The following is a 19672-nucleotide window of genomic DNA, read 5'->3' as shown; positions in this document are numbered from 1 at the left end:
ACGAAACCCGACAATACTTCGACCCTGTGCACCCGCTTCCTGTGGGTGAGGTAACTCAGCTCCGCCAGTGTTCCAACACTGGTACACATCTCAAGGGCCTGTGTCTTAAGTTTCAGCGTTCTAGGTCACTCTGAAGGTTCCGAACTAACTAACTTTGTACTTTTTACGCACCATAGACTTTGTATTGGTGAGTGCGTGCACTTTAAACACTGCACCTGAGTCCCGCGGGCCTTTCCTGACTTAGTCACTGCTAGTCTCGAATAGCTCCAGCGATTCCCAAGGCCCTAGGCCTGTTTCCTTTCTGATTGGTATCTCTTATACCACTTTCTTAGTATATGGTTTAGGTGGCCCCTAGGGCTCATCCATATTGTGCAACTTTTGTGTATTTTAAACTGTCTTGTGATTTAACGCTTGTGCTTCTGTGCTCATAAAGAGTCCAGGGGACTTTATAGTTAATAAATCAATATATATTTTCAATATATATCTGTGTGGTGTCCTTTCATTTGGTATTCAAGGGGGTTGTGTATGGTAATACAGCTGGCTTCACATGCCTTTCAGAGTTTAGCCTAAGACTGCTTTGTCCACGTTACCACTAGGATAACTGGTCTATAAGGTTGACTTACAACCAATCATCATAAGGGTTGCTTGGCATGGTACAAGGTGATCACTAGAATTAGTGAGCATTATATGCCAGGCCAACTTCTCACACTCCCCTTTCTATCTTTCACCTTTTTGCACCTCTGCTCTTTTGTGCCTTATTTCTGCCCATTTTCCCTTTCTCTCCCTCTGCTCCTTCACTTGTTTTCACTCGTTTTTCTACCCTTTCTATCTTTCACCTTTCTGCATCTCTGCTCTTTTGTGCCTTATTTCTGCTTATTTTCCCTTTTTTCTTTATCCCTTCTTTCCTCCCTTTACCTTTCCCCGCCGCTGCTGCCCCCATGGCCCCTCCCCTCCCCAGCACGACCGGCCCAATCCAGCTCCCCTCCCCGCTCCCACCTCCCAGCTGTCCAGCCCTCCCCGACCCCTACTTAATGGCAGCCACTGCGCGGCCGCGCAGCGGCAGAGGGCTGCGGGCGCGCCGCTGGTGCACCGAAGGCGCGTCAAAGGCAAGCACGTCTGCGACCCGTCCGCGACCAGCACCAGGAACCCTGGACCTCCGCCCGCCAACGCTATGACACAGCAGCACTCCACGCACTTAACCCAGGCTGCAACAACAACAGCAAGCTAGCATAACCAGCCGACACCCATGGACCCTTCAGCTGTCACCGCTGCCGGCACACCTGCAGCACCGCCAAGAACACGGATCCAGCACAACCCATCCACAAGAACACAACCGAATCGAAGACCCTGCAATGCATCCTCCTCAACGTCCGATCCCTCCACAAACACGCCACAGAAATCTGGGACCTCCTCGACAGCACCATCCCAGATGTAGCATTCTTCACCGAAACCTGGACCAACTCCACATCGGGACCGGACATCACCATCGCCATCCCCCAAGGATACAAGATCTCCAGGATGGACCGCCCCACTCACCAAGGAGGAGGAATCTCCATTGTCCACAAATCCAGCCTCCGCCTGAGCACACTCCCTGACGAGTCCACAAAACTGATGGAACACCTTCACTTCAAGATACTGGCCAGCCCCACCGCCGCCCTCCGAGGAACCCTCATCTACCGACCCCCTGGACCCCGCCGACCCTTCGCCAACTCCATCACGGACATTATCTCCCCGCAGGCCATCGCATCCACTAACTACACCCTGCTGGGAGACCTCAACTTCCACCTCGACAATCAACTGGACCCCAACACCACAATGCCTCCTGGACAACCTCCACAACATTGGACTCCGCCAGATCGTAACCGAGCCCACGCACTCAGCAGGACACACCCTCGACCCCCTCTTCACTACAGGAAACTCCATAACCTTCAGCCACACCACCGAACTCCCATGGACCGACCATTGTTGCGTCCACTTCACCTTCAGAACACCCACCATCCACAGACACCAGCACCTGCTTCCACAAAGAAACTGGACCAAAATCACCGATGACCAGCTCACCTCCTCACTCAACAACTCCACCCCAACCATCGCGGAAAACGATGACCCCAACACCGCAGCCCGAACCCTGCATAGATGTATCCCGGACAGCACCAACACCATAGCCCCCCTCAAGAAAAACAACAATACCCGTCCCAAGAAAGCCAGATGGTTTACCACCGAACTTCGAGAGTCCAGGCGCACATGCCGCCGCCTCGAAAAGACCTGGAGAAACACCAAATCCACAGAAGCCCACAACAACTTCAGAGCCGCCACCAACGCCCACCATCAACTCATTAGAGAAACGAGGAAAAAAGTGATTGAAGACAGAATCTCCACCCACGCACACAACAGCAAGGAACTCTTCAGCATCATCAAGGAGTTTGACCAACCCACCAGCGGGTCTACTGACATCCCTCCCTCACAAGACCTCTGCGACAAACTCAGCATCTTTTTCCACCACAAAATCAAGAGCATCTACGACAACTTCGACAAAGACAACCAACACACTGAACCCTCACCAACCACCCCGACACCCGGAAACCAGCGATTGATGACTGGACAGCCCTCACCACAAAGACACACTGAAGACAATGAAGTCAATCGACTCAGGGGCCCCCACGGACCCCTGCCCCTACCACATCTTCAACAGAGCCACCAACACCATCGCACCCATGCTCTGCCACACCATCAACCGCTCCCTGGCGACCGCCTCGTTCCCCGACAACTGGAAACACGCCGAGGTCAACCCCCTCCTGAAGAAACCCTCAGCGGACCCCACTGACCTCAAAAACTACAGACCCATCTCCCTGCTCCCGTTCCCAGCGAAAGTCATCGAGAAAGCCATCAACAGCCAACTCGCCACATTCATTGAAGAACACAACATCCTCGACTCCTCCCAATCCGGCTTCAGAAAAAACTACAGTACGGAAACCGCCCTCCTCGCTGCAACAGACGACATCCGCACCTTACTGGACAAAGGAGAAACAGTAGCCCTCATCCTCCTCGACCTATCAGCGGCGTTCGACACAGTCTCCCACCGCACCCTAATACGCAGACTCTACGATGCAGGAATCCAGGACAAGGCCCTCGACTGGATCTGCTCCTTCCTCTCGGGCAGGACGCAGCGGGTCAGACTCCCCCCTTTCCTCTCGGACCCCACACCTACCACCTGCGGAGTCCCCCAGGGCTCCTCCCTCAGCCCGACGCTCTTCAACGTCTACATGGCTCCACTTGCCCCCATCGTCAGAACCTACGGACTCAACATCGTGCCATACGCAGACGACACCCAGCTCATCCTCTCCCGATCCAACCAGCCCAACACCGCCAGATGCAACTTTCGAGAAGGAATGGAAGCCGTCGCCAAATGGATGAAAAACAGCTGCCTACAACTAAACACCAACAAAACAAAAGTACTCATCATGGGCCTAAACCCTGACGCCTGGAGCAACACCTGGTGGCCCACCGCCCTCGGAAACCCGCCAACCCCCACAGACCACGCACGCAACCTGGGAATCATCCTGGACTCCGAGCTCAAAATGGACTGCCAGATCAACTCTGTCTCATCTTCCTGCTTCCTCACCCTCCGCCTCCTTCGTAAGACCTTCAAATGGATCCCCCTCGAACACTGAAAAACAGTCACTCACGCCCTGGTCACCAGCAGACTCGACTACGGCAACGCACTCTACGCCGGAATAAACAAAAACCTCATCCGCAAGCTACAGAACATCCAGAACGCCGCCGCAAGACTGGTCCTCAACCTGCCAAAACACTGCCACATCTCCCAGCACCTGCGCACACTCCACTGGCTCCCCGTCGAGGCGAGAATCACCTTTAAGATGCTCACCCACGCACACAAGGCCCTCCACGGCACCGGACCAGCATACCTGAACAGCCGACTCAAATTCCACGCACCCCAAAGGACCCTACGATCAGCCCAGCTTTCCTACGCCGTGGTCCCTCGCACCAGAAAGACCAGATCGGGAGGCCGCTCCTTCTCCTTCCTCGCGGCCAAAGCATGGAACGCCCTACCGCTCCACCTCAGACAGACAACATAGCTCCCCATCTTCGCAAGAAACCTCAAAACCTGGCTCTTCGATAGACCCCCTCCTTGATGGAATAGAACCTGCACCCCCCTCGCCCCCCACCCCTAGCGCTTTGAGACCCTCACGGGTGAGTAGTCGCGCTCTAACAAACTCCTGATTGATTGATTGATGCCACCCCCACCCACCTCTAACTCTGTCTCACTCTCTCCGGAGTCCAACAACAACGGGGACATATATCCCTCCCCCAACTGTGTCTCATCCACCTGCACTATACCATCCCCTACCCCCTCCTCAACCTGCCCCTCCCCAGGCTCCCCCTCCTGCTCCCCCAACCCACCCATCCACCTGTGTCCCCCCAATCTGCCCCCTGCACCACCTTCCCCACCCCGCCCCCCGCCGCCCTCTGGTCCCCACTGCCACCTTTGCTCTGCCAGGAGGGGAGGGGCTCTCCCTCCTCCGCCTCCTACTACCTGCTCCGTCTTCCCCTGTGACCCCCTCTGGCTCTCCCCACCATCCCCCCCCGGGAACACAACTCCATGCCCCGGCCGGCCCTCCACTGCCTGTGCAGCCGGCCTGCAGGGATACGCTTGCATTCGTCGAGACATCAGGCGCCCCCTCGCCCCCCCCTGTCTGACAGCCCGCTCGGGCCCCCGATCACCTCTGAGGAGGCCTGAGCTGTGCGCTGCTGTGTACCATGACCCGCCCGGCCCCCTCGCTCAACCCCGCCTTTCGGAGCCGGGCCGGCCTCATTCTGCCTCAGATCCGAGCGCGGCTGGAAGCCGCCGGCAGCGCTCCCAGCCCGCTCCGCCACCGCTCGCACATTCCGGTCCCCGGACCCATCCCCCACAAGAGCCCGGTGAGTCATGGGTGGGGGGCCATCGGCAGCGACCCCCCGCCGGCCACGCCGGCCGCCCGCACCTGAATTTTGAACCGACAACAGGGCTGCGCCTCCCTTCACCGCGGGGCCCTGCCCTCTTACCTGGCTGCGCGCCACTTTGAGGCGGCGAAGAGGCCAACACAGCCACCGCGACCCCCACGGACGCGCGCCTCGCTGGGCGCGCCTGGGGTCCCACCAGGAGGTCCATCCGCCCGCCTCGCTCAGCAGGCGGATGGCCTCAAGCCCTCGAAAATCCTCCTGGGCCATAGCACCACACCTCTCACTTCACCACAAGCCACGACACAAAAACAGACACCTGTCCTGCGCTCCCAGCCACCAGGTTACCAAACCTAAAATGGTGGCTGGGCCAGCGCAGAGACCCTAGATAACCGTCACTTCTTGGGCTATTTATGTAAATTTGGGCTGCCTTTGGGCTATTCCCAAGGCAGTCCAAAGCAGCAAAATGGCTGCCTTTGCTCTCCCCCCTCCCAAATCTGCCTGGGGGGCAGATCTCGCGCTGCTCGGCTGTCCCCAAAACCCCCCTTCTCGGTGAGTCTCTGCAGCGGTTCACCAGCTCAGGGACGAGGCCGCAGTGTACATGCTCTTTTGCTGGAGAGTGACACCCTGTACATGCGGGCGGCGCGCTGTATGTGCCGATGTCGTTTCTATGCGAGGGTATGGTTGTCCTCATCACTGTTTGCTAAGGCGTTCAGCCACCTTTAATTAGTGCTTTCCACAGCTCAGCATTTCTGCTACCGTCGCACATAAGTCGTGGCCCAGTACCTTACGTGAGACCGGGAGCTCGAGTCACAGCACCTGCCACGTTCAGCACTGCCCAATTCTCCGCTGGTCCCCCGCTGCGGCGTCGGCTATGTTCTGCTGGAGGTTCTCGGCTGCAGTCGGGCTTAAACTTGCACCGAAGTTAGTAAGCACCTTACAATACAGCTGCCATGCTTTGTGGGCACTCTCTTCCGTGGAAAGTAGGATAAATTCAGGATCTTGAAGCCAAGCTGCTAAAGCCTTACAGAGGAGCGGCCATTCCGGTTGTGCGCCACCTAGCTCCCCCCTGGAATAGCTGTAGTTGCTTGTATAATAAGGGGATTCAGGTTATGCAGGAAGCCTCTGTTGATAGGGAAAACATGATATTTAAGTGTTGCTCTAGCTGTTGTCATGAGTAAAACTGCACCAATTTCGCAGTTCACTTTGTAAGCTTGAGTTTCAGTCATTTATCAGAGATAATATACAGCTGTGGAGAGGAGAGACCAGCCCTACTGACTAGGATGTCATGAGCATATGGGAGAGCTTTAGATTTACTGGTAAGGTACTGATTCCTTATCACTACCAGAGTGGCTCTACAACTAGTAGAAATAGTAGGGGGGGAGACATATCTGCCTAGTGCTTCGTTCTATGGGGAACTGGTCTGACAGGAAAACCCAGCATTTAACTCAGGTCTTTGTACCAATGTAAAATCACAGCCCAACCTGGTCCTCTCTGGAATCTTGAACAGATAGCTCAGTCAACTTTGGCAAATGTTTTTGCTGCAATTATTGAAAGGGTGATAGGTTCAACCTTAGTGATCCAAACAGGTGATAGAGGGTACTTAGATGATGACTAGAATAGATCCAAGCAATTAACCTTTTTTGAGTCTCATGCAGCTGGATTTTGGCAACAATTTTAATTTTCACAGTAAAAAGTGAGATTGTTTTATTGATGATGGAATGCAGTAAGTAGATCTTTCTGATGATACACTGTGTTCTCACCACCATTATATATATATATATATAAGGCCTCCCATGTTTGGAAGAATAAGCTGAGAATATGGTAGGTGTTAAGGCCGACAGGGTCTTCCGACTGGTAAGTAACATGATTAAGGTTAGAGGATATGAAGGGTGTATCATAATTGGGGCGACTCCTGCTAGTTTTAGTTCCTAAAAAGGTTCCTAAAAATTAGGGATAAGATAAGACTTCTAGAAACTGACTCAGTAAGAACATTAGGAAATATGTGGACTATTATGTGGTTGGAGTTTTAGGCAACCGTCTTATTATTATGACTGGGAGGTATAAGAGGAATTAATATCTGTTGGCGGTTTGATAAGATGATTACATCAAATTTTGTTGTGAATATACGAATAGTGAATAAACTTACACACGTTATAAAAGTCATATTGTTTTCCATGTTTTAATATCAGTTATATTTCAGATAAGTAATGCAATTTCATGAGAACGGCAATCGTACACGATACTTACTTACAACGAAGACGGACCAGGGAGGGAACCCTGTGTTTTTGGTAGAGGCAAAAGTGAACCAATAGTGAGGAGGCTTCACATATAGTTAGAACGAGTACCAATAAAAAGTAGCCTAACAGATGCATTAGGATTAATAGAGTATGCTGAAACACATAGGACGGCTATGGTGGGACGGAATAGTAGGGAATAGGAAGTGAGGTAATCAGGACCGGAAATATTTGACACAGGCGGACAAGAATGAAAGCAGCCCAGGTTTTAGACTAATTGACTAAAAGGAGGGAGGTTCCAATGAAGATAACAGGAAGTGATGATTTTTCTTGAATAGGAAAGAAACGTCCAGGTGGACCAGATGGTAAACTGTATGAAGTTAAAGTGGGCGCTACCCGCGCAGTTTTGTAAAGTCACTAAGGATCAAAAATTTGCTAGCATTTGCAACAAGAATTTTCAATTCTATTAAGGACACGGAGGCGAGGATTATGCTTCTCAATCTTTACTGCATAAAACACAGCAGCCAATGAAAATGTATATTTTCACAAAAAACAGTAAATAAACTTCATTTCCCATGAACACACATGAGCATAGGCACGCCCCCATAGTCCATAAGAACCCCTTGCGTGCTCCCATCATCCTCTTTCTTTGAGGCGAAACAAGTCCAACGAAACTTGAACAGGCACAACTCCTCCAACGTGGAAGAAACATCTGCAGGTTAACATCCTGACATCCGACGTCGTTCAATCCGAATTCTTATCAGATCCTGAAAGAAAGAATAACACCACTGTAATCACTGGATAATAGGGTGGGTAAGCTTAATACATACTGTACATTAAGCCGGGTGGGATAATTCTCGCCTCCGTGTACTTAATAGAATTGCAAATTCTTGTCGCGAATGCTAGCAAATTTTTGATTCTATTACAGGACCGGAGGCTTCAGATTATGCTAGTTTAACGCTGATTAAATACCACTGAAGTAATATCTCCCGCGGCTTATAATAAAACGTTTTAAACGTTGATTCAGAAGACCAATCTGCACAACGCATAATATCTTGGATAGTAGAACCCAACCATATGATTTTGACGCCATAGCGCCTCTCACTGAATGAGCACCAAAGATCTGCGTATCAACACCAGCTTCTTTTATAATGAAGCGGAGCCATCTGGCAATAGTGGCCGCAGCCACTGGTTTAAAGGGCTTTTGGATCGCAATCAACAACTGAGTACAGCCCTGAGGCCGCACGGCCTTGGTACATTCCTCGTAAACCTTTAAACATTGGACCACACATAGTTTTTCATTTTCAGGGAAAGAATTGTAAGAAATATGTCGTGACAATGTTTTAGTACGACCTGTAATATGGAAAGAAACCCCTTCCGGGGTAAACACTCTACCTGTTACGTCACGTCGAGTGCTCTGACATCTGAAGACCTTCTGCAAGACGATAATCAAAGCAACATGGCCAATTTTGCGACAATTGTTTTCTAGACAGAAGAGCATTGATCAGCCAACTGTTAAATAACGAGATCACTAAAGAAACGTCCCATAACCCGGTATACTTGGGTTTGGGAGGATTAGCCACCATGATTCCTTTCAATAACTTGCAAACCACCGGGTGCATGCCTACCGGTTTCCCGTCTACCTGAGCATGCTCCGCCGATATAGCGGAACGAAATTAATGACCGAACGGTACGCTAAACCGTCGGCAGCTTTCTCCGACAGAAAATTCAAAACTTGGGGCAACTCTGCCCCCACGGGATCCAGGTGTCGTCCCACGCACCAATCCACCCAGTTCTTCCAGGCTGCGGAATAGCGTTTCCTGGTGGAAGGTGCCCATGCCTGCTGGCGAACTCTGCAGTTTTGTTCGAAACTCCCAGCAACTGCCACTGCTCCCGGAAAGCCTCCATGCCATCAGCGACAGCCTGCCCTCCAACAACAACGGGTTTTGCTCCTGACGAGGGCCCTGAAACAACCATTTCGAGTCTGGTAGTAACCGTGGACAATCGCGACTCCACTGTAACAACATGGGAAACCATGCCTGCGACGTCCACCACGGAGTCACCATTACTATTTCCGCCCGTTGTCTGATCACCTGAGTCATCACTCTGGGAATCAACAAGAACGGGGGAAAGACATACTGAATCCCTTGAGACCAATCCTGCAGAAAGGCATTGGTCGCTGCCGCCATTGGGTCCGGTCTCCAGCTGAAGAACCGGGGAATCTGATAAGTCAATCTGGAGGCAAACAGGTCCGTCGGAAAAGGACCCCAAATCGCCTGCAGCCAGTGAAAGACCTGGGAAAGCAGTTTTCAATTGCTGTAATCCTGAAAATGCCTGGAATTCCAGTACGCCATTCGGTTAAGCTGACCTGGTATGTATTCCGCTATTACCGAGATCTGATTCTGGAGGCAATAGTGCCAAAAGTCTATGGCTATTTGGACTAGAAGAGACGATCTCGTGTCGCACAACTTGTTGATATATCTCACCGCTGACACGTTGTCCAGGAGGAGGAGAATGCAACACGATGTCTGCCTCGGGGATAACGTGCGAATCGCAAACGACCCCGCTAGCAACTCTAAACAATTTATGTGAAGTTCAAGCTCTTGCTCCGACCATCTGCCACCTGTGGAAACTGCTCCACAACGCGCGCCCCAGCCCCACCTGCTGGCGTATGACTATATCACCACCTCTGGTTGCGATCAGAAGATCGCCCTGCCGTTCCAGGCGTCCACGTGGTCCAGCCACCACTGAAGCTCGGTACGGACCTCCTTTGAAAGGGGAACCGAGTCCGTGTATGAGAGTCCCCTCTGAAAATGCTTGATCTTCAGGCGCTGGAGGGCCCTGTAATGCAGTGGGCCCGGGAATATCGCCTGAATAGACGATGCTAATATCCCCACTACTCTGGCAAGCGCCCTCAGCGTGACCATTTGCTTGTCCAGTAGTTTCACAGTCTCCTCGTTCAAATCCCTCAATTTTGCTTGGGGCAGACACAGTTGCGCTGTCTGAGAGTTGATCGTGAATCCCAGGAATTCTATCACCTGTGTCGGGACTATCACTGACTTCTTTAGATTTATCACAAACCCCAAGTCCTGAAGCAGCGAAGTAGTCATGATCAACCGCTGCTGTAGGACGAACTGATCCTGCGCCATGATCAGAATGTCGTCCAGATAAATGATCAGTCGCACTCCCCTTTCTCCGAGATAGGCTACCACCGGTTTCATCACTTTGGTGAAGCACCAGGGAGCCGAGGAGAGACCGAAAGGAAGGGCCAAGTATTCGTAGCACTGGCTGTTCCAGAAAAACTGCAGGAACCTGCGGTGTGGAGGAAAAATCGGTATGGAAACATATGCATTTTTAAGGTCCAGCCGGACCAACCAATCGTTTCCTTGTAATAAATCTGCTAAGAAATGAATACCCTCCATTTTGAAATGGTTGTATGTCAGGTACTGGTTGAACTCTTTGAGGTTGAGCACTAACCTGTTGCCACCTCCTTTCTTCTGAACAATAAAGACATTGCTGCAGAAACCGCGATGGGCTCTCTGACATCGAGCAATCGCGCCTTTCTTCAGCAAGTCTGCCACCTCTTCGTCTATGAAATTGTGATCTAGTTGGGAAAAATGGAGAGGTGGAGGGGGGAAGGCTTGCGCAGGGTGAGAGTAGAACTCCAGTTGAAACCCCTGAATGGTCTGCAGCACCCAAGCGTCGTGGGTGAAGGCTTGCCACTGTGGCATACAGTGCTGCGTGCGCCCCCCCCCAATGGAAGTAGAGAGAAATCTGGTACACTCACCGGTATTTTGGCTTGACTTGAAGCTGGCTCTGTTGTTTCCCGACTGGAAACATCCTTTGTTGAACCTCCTTCTGGATGGGTAGAAGGTGCCACCGCGGGTGGAGACCCACTCTCCACGACCACGATCAAAGTCTCCTCTTAGGGAGCCTTGCTGGAAACCACGGCCTGACGAGCGACCCCCGCCCCTGTTGAAAACCCCTTGATTTAGGGCTCGCTTAATTCCACTTTGTGCCTTGTCCAAGGCGGTGAAGGTCCCTACGTACTTAGTGACGTCCTTGACGAAGTGGTCTCCGAACAAAACAACCCCTGCCAGAGGGCCTGGCTCAGCTTCGGCGAGGTCAGTCAGATTACTGTTCATCCTTAGTAACAAGGACTTGCGCCTCTCGGAAGAGATCGCGCAGTTCGCATTGCCCACCAAGCAAATAGCGCGCTGAGCCCAGCCAGCCAATATGTCCGGATCCACAGGAGTCGCCCCTTCCTTGGCCACCAGGGCCATTTCCCAGATTTTCGCCAGAGGCCCCACCACATCGAGCATCTTATCTTGGCATCCTCGCCAAGCCCGGTCCAATCCCCGTTTGGGATCCTTCGAGAATTTTCTCAAGAAAGTTAGCATGCTGGCATCTATCTCCGGAGTGTCAGCCACACCATCCGGGATATCAGGGCGTGGGCACTCCGACCTCAACCTATTGCGGACTTCCCTGTCGAAGCTTTTCCTGAGGTTCTCATGAAGATAATCGGAGACTTCCTGCGGCGGAACCCAGTCCGAAGACCTCGGATGTACTATATCCGAAGGGTCAAAGTTGAAGGTTTTGGCAACCTTGTCCTCTGCAGTTTTAGGTACAACTTTAACCTTTTTAGGAGGGGGAGGTTGCTCCACCGAGGTGTTGGTGTCCGTATCGGTATCGGTGTTAGTGGTGGTGGTTTGTTCTCGCCTTACCACTTGCGCGGGGCTGGTCCGATGCCCCTTTCGCCGGCAGGGAAGCCAAAGACTGCGTATTCGGCCATTGATGGTCGGCCGAACCTGCGGCGGCAGAAGACGAGGCTGCCTGCTTCCCTTTTCTCTTTTTGTTGTAACCGTGGCGTTTCGCAAAACCCTCCAACCAAATCTCTGGCGATCTAACAAGGAGCACGTCGGTGTGTGGAACGTGTGCGCACGTGTTCCCGTAAGCCAGGGTATCGCGTCAAGGCGCGCAGCCCAAAGGCGACCAAAAACCTACCAAAAGCAGCCCAATTTGGTTCGCGATTCGGACGCGCGCGTCGACCGAGAGCCACCCGGTCTAAACGTCAGGGCGTATCAGGGGAGCCCATGCGCGCCCTCAGGCAGCCGGTACTGGGTTTCACTGAAAAGTGCGACGGCTCCTTGCCGGTCAAAGACGGTCTGAATAAATGCTTGAAGCAAACGCTCCACAGCGGAAATAAAAACAGCCGAAGTTGGAAGGCCCAAAGCGAGATTATAGAGGAACTAAAGTCAGAGAGTGCAATAATTTCAGACAAAAAGCATTAATAACAAGTAACAAAGATAACGCAATAATACTCCAAGTACAAGCGGGGAATCCCGCAATAACATCAATCACAGCGATATAAACCCCAAACAGTATCCCAAACCAAAAGCAGGTTGAGGGGACCCGAGGGGAGGTGCACTTAACTCTGACTTGTGAGCAGCAAAGAAAGAGGATGATGGGAGCATGCAAGGGGTTCTTATGGACTATGGGGGCGTGCCTATGCTCATGTGTGTTCATGGGAAATTAAGTTTATTTTCTGTTTTTTGTGAAAATATACATTTTCATTGGCTGCTGTGTTTTATGCAGTAACGATTGAGAAGCATAATCTGAAGCCTCCGGTCCTGTAATAGAATTAGCTAAAGCATAGTAGACAAGTAAGAGTGTGAATTAGGTCTGGCGAATTCCGGGCCAGGAGCCAGGACCACGGTGACGATTACGCAACATTGGATCTTTCAACAGGTGAGGCCACGTAGATCTTGACGGAGGGTTTAAGCGGAGGTTAGGTTGGAGGAATATGTAGAACTATGGCTCAGTTCTATATAGATATACTTTTTTCTTTTTAGTGATTAGTGATTTGGAATACAGATTAAGCCCATGAATAGTGGAGTATAGAGTGGAGCTTGGACAGGAACATTGACAGCTCAGGATTGGACGACAACTCGGGAAATTCAACAGAATATTGGACAGGAATGAATATTATTGGTAAGAGCTTAAGTATAGGATAACATAGATGATGTTAATGCATGGGATGGAGGAATCCGTTTTTTATAATGGAGTTACAACAAACATCGCTATTTTTCTTTTAGGTATATTCAGGGAATTAAACTAGGGATTTTCGATGTGAAAAAATTCCTTTCGAGACCATAAATACAGAACTTTGGAGACTACAATATTGGTGGGACATTGTGAGGGGATATCAACTGCAGGATTTATTTGGGTCATTCTGGTCTTGATGATTAGACATGAATTTATGTAAACTAAATATTACATTTCTTTCGTTATATAGTGACTGTGGATATTAGCAAATTATAGGAAGATTTCGGATTATTGGCTGAATACGAAGATATATATTATGTATTCTGGTCATATACTTGAAGATGAGCCAATTTCAGTGGATACAGTAGGGTACACCTGGGGAGGCAGCCTACTAATTAGTTTACTAGTCATGGGTAATAAGGGCTTTTTTTGCTATTTTTAGCAAATGATAACAATTCTCCGGTATACAACTGTTACAACGAAGTTTTTACTACGCACTACCATTACAACGCAGGCATTACCACGCATACCATTACAACGCATTGCGCTGGGGGGCGCTCTAGGATAGGGAATAAGTATAATTTTATATCCAACACCTTCCCTAGTGTCCACGGGGACTGGAGTTGGGATATAAAATTATACTTACCACTATCCAGCACCTCTAAGCGCTATGCGTTGTAACGGTATGCGTTGTAAATACCGTGTTATAATGGTATGCGTGGTAAAAGTATGCGTTGTAACGTCATACATCCCAGTTCTCCATGTCGGAATCAATGGCAGGATTACAAATAATGACTTATACATGAAAATGAATTGTATGGTTATACGATGTAATTATAATGTTAAAATCAATTTCACAAGTATGTTAAATAGGTAGGGTGGGTTCTTTTTGTGGTCTACGGACTAGACACAAGAATTTCGTGTTTATATTGTTTTTTGACATAATGTTATATAGAACTGGTATGTTTTGTAAGTACAATGAAAATTCTTTCAGTTCTATTCATTTTTGTTTCATCTTTTCCTTATTCACAGCCCTGATGATGATGTCCCAGATGGGGACGAAACGCGTTGGCTGTTAATTTGTCAATTTTTGCTGTTTGTAACATTGATTTAACATCGTTTGGAAGCAGATTGGACTGAACCCACGCTTCAGAATAAAGAAAACTCAATGATAAAATTGTTGGTTTGTGCAATTGAGCATTTGTATAAATTGCTGATTTTTGCCAATCAGAGTAGGCATAAGATAAATTAGTACCTTTGATTGAATGTACTCCCTTCAATGTCTAGCTTATTGAATTGTGTTGTTGAGGTTAGACGGTGTACCTTGGGGAGGTTGAGTATGTACATAGAATATTGATAGGACTTACTAATATAAACGAGTGTGGAATTTACCCCTTAGTTGCCCACGCTCAGACCCTACACCGTCACAGTTGTGTTCATAGATCTGTCTGTAGTTTATGAAGCAATGAAATCCATGCACCATTTCAGGATGCATACATTCTCTACCTGTCTGAAAGTGGCAAATAACATTTTTGTTACGGACATTACATTCATTTTTATGTCTCGCCTATTAAATTCCGTTAGGCATAAACAGGCGAGATTATAGTAAGCAGTTCAAAAAGTTTAACAAACTGCGAATCATGTACAGTTCATGTTAGGAAGGCGTGTGAGGCAGGCGCGTGCACATCAAACACCATCGGCCTCGGCATCAGACTTCCAAGGCAGCCGCACACACACCACCATTTGTCTGAGCCTCAGCATCAGACTTCAAAGGAATCCACTCCCAAGCCGCTTCCCCGCCCCCCCATTAGGCTTTTAAGGAATGCGCTCCCGCTCCCCGGCCCCTCCCGCCACAGCAATGCTGACAATGTTTACAGTAGCCTTGCTCCTCAAATGCTGTTGCTGTGTTGCCATCTCTCTAGGGACACTCAGCTTGAAAACACTCAACTTGCTAGCTGCAATGCTACATCCCTCGCAGACTGTGCGGACTCTGCCCCTCCTGATTCTAAAACAGACCAACGCAGTGACCACGCAGTCTCTTCTCTCTGTCTCATGATGCCTGCCCTGCCACCATTTACTTCGGACCCTAACACCCTCACACACCCTCACTCACCCTCACACCCTCACCCACCCTCACACACCCTCACTCACCCTCACTCACCCTCACCCATGCTCACTCACCCTCAACCCCCTCAACCTCACAACCCTCTCACCCTCACTCACCCTCACACCCTCACACCCTCTCACTCCCTCACTCACCCTCACTCACCCTCACTCACCCTCACCCACCCTCACCCTCACAACCCTCTCACCCTCACCCCCTCATACCCCCTCACCCTCACACCCTCTCACCCTCACACACCCCGTTACCCTCACACAATCCCTCACCCTCACTCACCCACCCTCTCAACCTCACACACCCTTTCACACTCACACACCCACACACTCACCCACCCTCACCCTCACACCCCCTCACCTTCACACACCCTCATACACCCTCACACCCTCACCTTCACACATGCCCTCACCCTTACACCCCCTCACCCCCAAACCCCATCACCCCCTCACACACCCTCAGACACCCACACCGCCTCACCCTCACACCCTCCCACACCCCCTCATTCTCACACCCCCATACCCTCACACCCCCTCACCCTAACACACCCTCACCCTAACACACCCTCACACACCCTCTCACCCTCACTCACCCTCACACCCCCTGACCCCTCACCCTCACACACCCTCACTCACCCTCACACCCTCTCACCCTCACACACCCTCTCACCCTCACACACCCTCTCACCCTCACACCCCCTCACCGTCACAGCCCCTCACCTCACTCCTCACACTGCTGCATGCCACACACAGCTGCACGCCTCACTGCTACATGGTCCCCGGTAGCTTGTCTCCTTTCTGGTGAAGAATTGGCTTGGTAGTTTAGTCTGCCCTGTTCCCATGATGCACTGGGCCAGGGACAGACTGATTTGCATATAGCCAGGTTCTGAACTGGGATGGGGCAGTGAGATAAATAACGGTGATGGATCAAGCCCTGATCTTTGGACTGGGTAAGAGTGGTCTGTTTAACTCAGACACTCTGTTCATCACCACCCCCTTTTTGTAAATCGTTTTTGGCCACTATAGGTGTGTCAGGGTATACTCAGACATGAGTCCCTTTCTCACTGCTCCATCAGGATTCAAGCAAGCCGGGCCGAAGAAGGCTGAAATGCCAGAAACCGGTCCCCGGTAGCTTGTCTCCTTTCTGGTGAAGAATTGGCTTGGTAGTTTAGTCTGCCCTGTTCCCATGATGCACTGGGCCAGGGACAGACTGATTTGCATATAGCCAGGTTCTGAACTGGGATGGGGCAGTGAGATAAATAACGGTGATGGATCAAGCCCTGATCTTTGGACTGGGTAAGAGTGGTCTGTTTAACTCAGACACTCTGTTCATCACCACCCCCTTTTTGTAAATCGTTTTTGGCCACTATAGGTGTGGCAGGGTATACTCAGACATGAGTCCCTTTCTCACTGCTCCATCAGGATTCAAGCAAGCCGGGCCGAAGAAGGCTGAAATGCCAGAAACCGGTCCCCGGTAGCTTGTCTCCTTTCTGGTGAAGAATTGGCTTGGTAGTTTAGTCTGCCCTGTTCCCATGATGCACTGGGCCAGGGACAGACTGATTTGCATATAGCCAGGTTCTGAACTGGGATGGGGCAGTGAGATAAATAACGGTGATGGATCAAGCCCTGATCTTTGGACTGGGTAAGAGTGGTCTGTTTAACTCAGACACTCTGTTCATCACCACCCCCTTTTTGTAAATCGTTTTTGGCCACTATAGGTGTGGCAGGGTATACTCAGACATGAGTCCCTTTCTCACTGCTCCATCAGGATTCAAGCAAGCCGGGCCGAAGAAGGCTGAAATGCCAGAAACCGGTCCCCGGTAGCTTGTCTCCTTTCTGGTGAAGAATTGGCTTGGTAGTTTAGTCTGCCCTGTTCCCATGATGCACTGGGCCAGGGACAGACTGATTTGCATATAGCCAGGTTCTGAACTGGGATGGGGCAGTGAGATAAATAACGGTGATGGATCAAGCCCTGATCTTTGGACTGGGTAAGAGTGGTCTGTTTAACTCAGACACTTTGTTCATCACCACCCCCTTTTTGTAAATCGTTTTTGGCCACTATAGGTGTGGCAGGGTATACTCAGACATGAGTCCCTTTCTCACTGCTCCATCAGGATTCAAGCAAGCCGGGCCGAAGAAGGCTGAAATGCCAGAAACCGGTCCCCGGTAGCTTGTCTCCTTTCTGGTGAAGAATTGGCTTGGTAGTTTAGTCTGCCCTGTTCCCATGATGCACTGGGCCAGGGACAGACTGATTTGCATATAGCCAGGTTCTGAACTGGGATGGGGCAGTGAGATAAATAACGGTGATGGATCAAGCCCTGATCTTTGGACTGGGTAAGAGTGGTCTGTTTAACTCAGACACTCTGTTCATCACCACCCCCTTTTTGTAAATCGTTTTTGGCCACTATAGGTGTGGCAGGGTATACTCAGACATGAGTCCCTTTCTCACTGCTCCATCAGGATTCAAGCAAGCCGGGCCGAAGAAGGCTGAAATGCCAGAAACCGGTCCCCGGTAGCTTGTCTCCTTTCTGGTGAAGAATTGGCTTGGTAGTTTAGTCTGCCCTGTTCCCATGATGCACTGGGCCAGGGACAGACTGATTTGCATATAGCCAGGTTCTGAACTGGGATGGGGCAGTGAGATAAATAACGGTGATGGATCAAGCCCTGATCTTTGGACTGGGTAAGAGTGGTCTGTTTAACTCAGACACTCTGTTCATCACCACCCCCTTTTTGTAAATCACTGCTACATGATGCACACTGCTGCATTACTCATACTACTGCATGCTGCACACTGCTGCCCGCCTCACACTGCTGCCCGCCTCACACTGCTGCCGGTCTCACACTGCTGCCCGCCTCACACTGCTGCACGCCTCACACTGCTGCATTACTCATACTGCTGCACGCCTCACACTGCTGCACACCTCACACTGTTGCACACCACACACTGCTGCATGCCTTACACTGCTGCACGCCTCACACTGCTGCACGCTGCACACTGATGCACACTGCACACTGCTGCATTACTCACACTGCTGCATGCTGCACACTACCGCATGACTCACACCGCCGCATGCCACACACTGCTGCACGCCTTACACTGCTGCATGCTGCATGCTGTTGCATTACTCACACTGCTGCATGTCGCACACTGCTGCACGCCACACACTGCTGCACGCCACACACTGCTGCACGCCTCACACTGCTGCACGCCTCACACTGCTGCACGCTTCACACTGCTGCACGCTTCACACTTAGGTACACCACCATATCACTCTTGGACACCACCACATCACTCTAGGACACCACCACTTCACTCTGGGACACCGCCACATCACTCTGGGACACCGCCACATCACTCTGGGACACCGCCACATCACTCTGGGACACCGCCACATCACTCTGGGACACCACCACATCACTCTGGGACACCACCACATCACTCAGAAACACCACCACATCACTCAGGAACACCACCACATCACTCAGGGACACCACCACATCACTCAGGGACACCACCACATCTCTCAGGCACACCACCACATCACTCAGGGTCACCACCACATCACTCAGGGGCATCACTCAGGGGCACCACCTCATCACTCAGGGACACCACCGCATCCCACACAGACACCACCACATCACTCAGGAACACCACCACACCACTCAGGAACACCACATCATCACTCAAGGACACCACCGCATCCCTTTAGGACACCAACACATCCCTTTGGGACACCACCACATCCCTTTGGGACACCACCACATCACACTGGGACACCACCACATCACTCTGGGACATCACCACATCACTCTGGGACACCATCACATCACTCTAATACAGCACCACATCACTCAGCCCAAACACATCATCACTCAGCACCACAACAGCATCACTCAGCACCACAAAGGCACTGTCCTTGCTTGGTACCAACAAGCATTGCCATAGCCAATAGGACTCGCATTAGGAAAGTGTAAGCTATTGGCTTTGTGAATAACAATGCTATTAATTTATATATTTTCAAAGCCAATACATATTTAAAAAAATTGTCATTTACAATACCAATAGCTCACACTTTCCCAATGCGAGACCTATTGCATTGCAAATGCTTGTTACCTATCTCTCCCAGAGGATATGTTGTAGAGTAAAACCATACCAACTTAGATTTCATTCACTGCTATCTTGTTTTCAATTGGTGCCTTCCATCTTCAGAGAGTTTGGAAACATTTGTGGTCCATAGGAAGTGTTCTACATCCTCAAAGGAGGGGCACGTTGCTTGAAGGAGATTCCTAATGAAGGAGAACAAGGTTTTCAAAAT

The 19672-nt window shown here is 50.6% G+C and overlaps 1 protein-coding gene across 3 annotated transcripts in view; it reads left to right on the top strand.

Annotated features, from left to right (window-relative positions):
- Positions 1 to 19672, top strand: part of LOC147701285 (uncharacterized) — a 525848-nt gene that overhangs the window by 343286 nt on the left and 162890 nt on the right. Inside the window, exon 6 of one of the 3 annotated variants that reach the window (XM_086928610.1) lies at positions 14274 to 14403. The exons of the other annotated variants lie outside the window; for them this stretch is intronic. The gene's annotated coding sequence lies outside the window, so the exon portion shown is untranslated. Of the gene's footprint in view, positions 1 to 14273; positions 14404 to 19672 lie in introns of those variants that run through there. 3 annotated transcript variants of the gene reach the window in all.

Source organism: Lissotriton vulgaris, chromosome 7, assembly GCF_964263255.1.
Source record: "Lissotriton vulgaris chromosome 7, aLisVul1.2, whole genome shotgun sequence".
NCBI classification, from domain to species: Eukaryota; Metazoa; Chordata; class Amphibia; order Caudata; family Salamandridae; genus Lissotriton; species Lissotriton vulgaris.
Note: the sequence above shows the minus strand (reverse complement) of the source record. Positions and strands in the feature narration are given on the sequence as shown.